Source organism: Nomascus leucogenys, chromosome 19 (genome assembly GCF_006542625.1).
Source record: "Nomascus leucogenys isolate Asia chromosome 19, Asia_NLE_v1, whole genome shotgun sequence".
Lineage (NCBI taxonomy): Eukaryota > Metazoa > Chordata > Mammalia > Primates > Hylobatidae > Nomascus > Nomascus leucogenys.
The window spans coordinates 19,885,212-19,891,211 of record NC_044399.1 but is presented as its reverse complement, the minus strand read 5'-3'; the positions used below and the strand labels follow the sequence as shown (position 1 = coordinate 19,891,211).

At 43.9% G+C, this 6,000-nt stretch overlaps 1 protein-coding gene across 7 annotated transcripts in view; it reads left to right on the top strand.

Annotated features, from left to right (window-relative positions):
* The first annotated feature begins 272 nt into the window (after positions 1–272).
* The window catches only part of PUM2 (pumilio RNA binding family member 2), a 103,300-nt gene continuing 97,572 nt past the window's right edge, over positions 273–6,000 (top strand). For 4 of the 7 annotated variants that reach the window (XM_030799279.1, XM_003275980.4, XM_030799273.1 and 1 more), the window contains exon 1: positions 273–527. The gene's annotated coding sequence lies outside the window, so the exon portion shown is untranslated. The remainder of the gene's footprint in view (positions 528–6,000) is intronic. The other 3 variants (XM_030799280.1, XM_030799281.1, XM_030799274.1) reach the window with 2 other exon arrangements.

Below are 6,000 nucleotides of genomic sequence, written 5' to 3'. Positions count from 1 at the left end.
CACGCCTGCGCTGTCCGATCCCGGCGCGCGCTCCCCGCGCCGCGGCAGAGCCCAAGAGGGAAGCGCGAGCCCGCAAGGTGAGGGCGGGGGAGGGCACGCCGGAGAGGCGGCCGAACACGTGAGAGCGCGGAGAACGTGCGCAAGCGCAGGGCGCTCCCGGCTCGAGCGGCGGGAGCGCGGGAGCAGGGACGCAAGGCATTGAAAGGAGCCGCGCCTCGGTGAGCGCTCCCCCTCCCCTTTCTCCCGGGGTGCATTGCGCGCGCCCGGTGGGCCGGGGGGAGGGGAGGGGAGGCGGCGGTGGCAGCCATGTTGTTGTGAGTCTCTGTGTCTCACCCTCGGTACTTCGGTGGTTCGGAGGAGGAGGGGGAGGAGAAGGAGGAGGTGGGGTGGGGGGGGAGGGTGGTAGGTGGAGAAAGAAGACATTGCCGCCACCGAAGGCGGAGGAGGGGGAGGACCGCCAAGAGCGACGCCGCCGTGTGCCCAACGGTCGGTGTCCCCGGCTGAGGCAGCGCGGCCGCAGCAGCCCTGTAAGTCAGTCCGCGTTCGCTCTTTCTCCGGTTCTTTGGCGCCGCCGGGGATGGCTCCCCAGGCATTGTGTGGCGGCCTCGGCTGGAGCCGATCGCCAGCGGGAGGGCGGACAGGGCCTGCTGAGTGCCCGGGCCGGTGCGGCCTGGGGCCCGCTCGCACAATGCAGGGGGAGGGGTGCCGGAAGGGGGTGTGCGCGCGCGAGGGAGGGGGCGCCGCGCCGCGGCTTTCCCGCTTCCTTCCCTCCGCGGGGCCGCCTCCTCGGGGGCCTGGGGCGCCGACCCGGTTCACCCTCCGATTCGGCGCGCTGGAGGTTAGAGACCGAGCTGTCGGCCCTAGGGTTCGGAAAGTGGGGGAGAGGCCGGGTGGCCCCAGAGAAGCATGCGGATTGCAAGTGGGTGAAGAGGAAGGAGTGGGTTTATGAAAACAAGTGTGGGCATTTTCAAAGGCCCAAGTGTGTCCGGGAAAAGCTTGCCGTGCTCGTGCACAGATGTGGGTATGAAGCAGTGACTTGGATTCGCCTTGTTTAGGTTATAGGAACGGATTTCAATATTCAGAAAAATATGTAAATTAAAACCAAAGACAAGATTAGCGGCTTCTACTATTTGAGCAGTAGTTTTGTATCTGAATTGGGTCAGATTTTGGGGAAAATGTTTAAAGTTTTATGCCCAAACACGTGTAAAAGTAAGTGTTGTTTCTGAGAACACAGCTAGAGAAAACCTACTTATCTTAGCTTTTTATTCTAACATACGTAAACTTTTGAAGAGAGGAATGTATTGCCAACATATTAGGTGCAATAAGACATCATGTTAGGACTTAGTACTTGGAGATTTTTACTTGTTGAGAAAACGGGGCAGATGTTTTGGTGAAGGAAAACATGAGAAAAATGCTTATAAATGCTTAAGAGAAATGTAATACCTGTAAAGGTACTGTATGTCAAGAAAACAATATTAATAAAGGGAGTTACCGAAGGATTTTAAAAGCTTGTTTAATTGTTAGATTTCGTGTTTAATAGGTGACTCTTCACCATGTGACCTGGAGTATTGGAAGATGACTTAAGGAATCCTGAAAAAAAAAAAATGAATATTTTCAACTTGTTTCTATTCTTAGCTTCCTTTTAAACAATTATTTACTTCATTTGCTCAATCATCATGAATAAATGATGGCATTTTCCGTGCTGCAAGAATTTCTTTAAAATTCCGATTTTTGGTGAAATTGCGTTGTGTAGAATTTTCTTGGTGTCCATGAGGGCAGTTTTTGTATGCAGAAAAAGTTTACGATAATCTTCAAAATAAAATTTTATTTCAGAAACCTGGTTCTTGAGGATTTAAGTCCAGTTTTTTAATTCTGTTTACAGGTCTAGCTATTTTGAGTTATAATTGCCAGTAAGAGACTTAAGCATCTTCCAACAATTTAAGCTGTGTTTAACACATGCTTTCCTTAATTTGAGTCCAAAGTTCTCTTAGGTGTTTCAGTATTTAGCAAGATTTAAACTTCTTAAAAGAGCCTAAATTAATTACTGACATTTAATTTGCTCTTACAAAGCTGTCACTTTAGAATAAATTCTCAGGCATTACAAATACTGTATATAAATTACCAAATAATACTTGGATTTTGTTTCTCTTAAGCATTCCATACTTGTTTATGAATCGTTTTTTCTTTTTTGAGACAGGGTCTGGTTCTGTCGCCCAGACTGGAGTGCAGGTGGTGAGATCTTGGCTCACTGCAGCCTCCGCGTCCCGGGCTGCAACTGTTCTTCCACCTGAGCCTTCCGAGTAACTGTAGCTGGGGCTACAGGCGCCCACCACCACGCCCGGCTAATTTTTGCATTTTTTGTAGAGATGGGGTCTCACTGTGTTGCCTAGGCTAAACTCCGATCTCAAGTGATCCTCCAGCCTCGGCTTCCCAGAGTGCCAGGATTACAGGCGTGAGCCACCACACCCAGCTTGTTTATAAACCTTTCTGGTGTTGAAAGATAATTTGCCTTCCTGAGTAGGTACTTATCTTAGTTAACAAAAGTAATTATGACCAGAGATTTGGGCCAGGTGTGAAATCCACAGCCAATTTTCTCAGTGACCAAGCTGTCTCCTTTTTATAGACCCTAACATGAGCTGCATAATTTTAAGTGGAGGTTGATTCCTGTCTCCTAAACTCAAGTTGTACATACGTCTTAACTTAAATACCTTGTTGGGTTTCCAGGATATGGAAATACTTTGTATTTTTTCATATTCTTAAAATTTACAGATATTTAAAATATCCGAATATTTGAGTCTCACATGGCTTTGTCTACATGGCTGCAGTCACAGCTTGAGACCATTTTACTAACAGGTGCGATTAAGATAAAAATTACACTTATAGCCAGGTAAATTGGTTCGTGGCATATTAAGTAGATTTCTTGCTTTTTTTCTTTATTATTATTTTTTTTAATATAGGCGAGGTCTTGCTATGTTGCCCAGGCTGATCTCAAACTCCTGGGCTCAAGCAGTTCTCCTGCCTTGGCCTCCCAAAATGTTGGTATTACAAGCATGAGTCCCGGTGCCAGACCCTTGCTGTTTTTAGGAAATGCATTAAAATAGTCTGACTTGTTCCTTTTGTCCTGCCTCCTCACTTCGCTTTGATGAGTTTGTAAGAGGGAACGCTGATGAAATATGGTTGAGCCCCTTCCTCTCTTTCTCTCTGGGAGTCTTCTCCCTGCAGAAAGCACTTAATTTGCCCTGCTTTTTCATGAGACTACCAAAGTTAGACTCCCCATTTCCAGAGAACAGTAGTTGTCCAGTGCTACTTGTGACTGGGTTAGAATAATTATGGAGTGTGTTGTTAGGAAGCCCACTTGGCCTAGGTCTGAATTATGCCTCCACTGTGGCTTTATCAGTAGTAAAGGAAATCTTTGGATTAACACAAGTCCAACTACTGTCTTTCAGTCAGTTCGAAATTCTGTAGTGGAAAAAGGTTTCCTCAAACCCTATCATTTAGGAGCTAATATTTTAATAGTGATTTTTATATTTGGCAATATATATAGACAGGAGACAGTTTTTATTTAAAACTTAATTGCTTTTGTAGTTGAAAAAGTGGAAGTTTTCTATTTTCAAGCTTTTCCAGTGAGTGAAACGCTGTATAGAATTATTAGGTAGGTGCATGATAAATGCTTTTTCTTTGAGTTTCATGTAGCATTATGTTTAGAGACATGTTAGTGTTTTTTTTTGTTTCGTGTAGCATTATGTTTAGAGACATGTTAGTGTTTTTTTTTCCTTAGTGACTTTTTCTTCAAATAACTCGAGAGTTATCTTTTTAAATGAAAAATCAAGACATGCCTAATTAAACAAAAGTATTAAAAGTTTTATTTGACCTTTGGCTGGTTCCTTTTTATATTCTTAAGTGCTTTAAATAATTTTTAAACAGATTGTTTATTTAAGCATGTTGGCAAAAGCATAGTTTCATTAGTAAGCTCCATTCTGCAAGTTTAGCTACTGGATCCCAACCATTTTCAGGTTGCATATTGCATATTGTTGATTTTCACATCTTACTCTCACTGTTCTTGTGGAGTAATAAAAGATTTTAGAGTAGAGTACTGGGAAATATCCAAATGTACACACCTTGTATGCATATCACTGTAGCTGGCAAGTGCAAAAAAAGAAGTAGCATGAAGTATAAAAGGAGAAGGGAGGTGTAATTGAAGTGTTAGATGGTTTGATTGACTGCAAATGGGACAGGAAAAAAAAAGTAGTCATCACCTATTTGGAGCTAAATATGTTGGGACCACAGTAGCCCCCTAAAATGTTTCCTGGAAGGGACTTGGTACAATTGGCTATGAAACTGTACTCAAAACCACCTAGTCAATACTGCCCAGGGAAGTGGAACCTGTAGCTGGCTGCCAACACACATAAAATGTGGTCATGGTGGGGCGGTAGGGCAGGATTATTTACATTTTTTTAGTTCTGGGGAAAAATACACTAATGGAGGGAACCTGGTTTGAGGACAGCTCTTTGATCTATTTTATTGTAGTAGCCATCTTATGACAAGAGTAAGAAGTTCTGGATCTCAAAGTGGTGATCCCTGACTTTACGCAGTTTCTGAAAAACTTAAGATCAGTGAGAGAAAGATGCAATTGGTCTTATTCATTCAGACATGAAAGAAGGCAAATGAGTGTTAGAGGGAGAGTGCCCCTAAGTATAGGTCTTTATTAGGCAGTCAAATGAAGCAAACTGTAGGAAGAAAAAAATGTGGATTGTGTTGTATGATTTTATAAATACCAAAAATGTATACAGATTGGAACTACTTGTATCTTCCATTTTCTTGACCATGTCATTTTTAAGTTAGTTTATTAAGAACATCTCCATGGTAGCTTATCGGTAGTTTTAGCATGATTACATGCAAAAACATTCCGTTATCTGTGATAAAACTTGAATCTTTAAAACCAATTCAACATGAACAGAATTATGTTTTGAAGTTGAGAGGATAATGGCTCCAGGTTTTGCCTATAGGTGTTTTCTTGGACCACCTTTCAATGGAAGTGTAATTTATTACTTTTTTTCCAAAGGAGAGTCTTAGGTGCCCTCGTCTTAATATCTAAATTATGTGCATGCTACACTAGCAAGAATAGGAGTGCTCTACGCTCTTGCGAAAGGTAAATTGTTTGCCAGTTCTTTCAGAATCGTGGTTGAGAAAATATTCATGGAGTATGGACATTCAGTCCATTTGTAGTCTGAATATTAAAATTGTGTCTTTTCATCAAGCTAAAATACCTGCACAAGTTTTTTGGAGACAGAGTTTCGCTCTTGTTGCCCAGGCTGGAGTACAATGGCGTGATCTCGGCTCACTGCAACCTCCGCCTCCCAGGTTCAACCGATTCTCCTGCCTCAGCCTCCCAAGAAGCTGGGATTACAGGTGCCCACCACCACGCCTGGCTAATTTTTCTATTTTTGGAAGAGATGGGGTTTCACTGTGTTGGCCAGGCTGGTCTTGAACTCCTGACCTCAAGTGATCCACCCGCCTCATCCTCCCAAAGTGCTGGGATTACAGGTGTGAGCCACTGCCTGGCCTCACACATTTTTTTTTGAGCGTTGCAGACGTATCATGTGCCACACTGTCCTTAGATGTTGGTGATACGGTGATATGTGGTCCTTGTTTTTAAGGCCTTTATAGGAAAGTGGAGAGAAGATTAAACTTGTGATTACAGTGCAGCATGCTAGCCTGCCACTGAGGTGGTATTATAAAAGTGCTGTGATGTGGGCACGTGGCCCATGCCTGTAATCTCAACACTTTGGGAGACTGAGGCGGGACGATGACTTGAGTCCAGGAATTCGAGACCAGCCTGGCCAGCATAGGGAGACCTTGTCTCTACAAAAAATTAAAAAATTAGTCTGGCATGGTGGCACGCACTTATAGTCCAAGCTATTTGGGAGGCTGAGGTGGGAAGGTCACTTGAATCCAGGAGATTGAGGCTGCAGTGAGTTGTGATCGTGCCACGGCACCCAG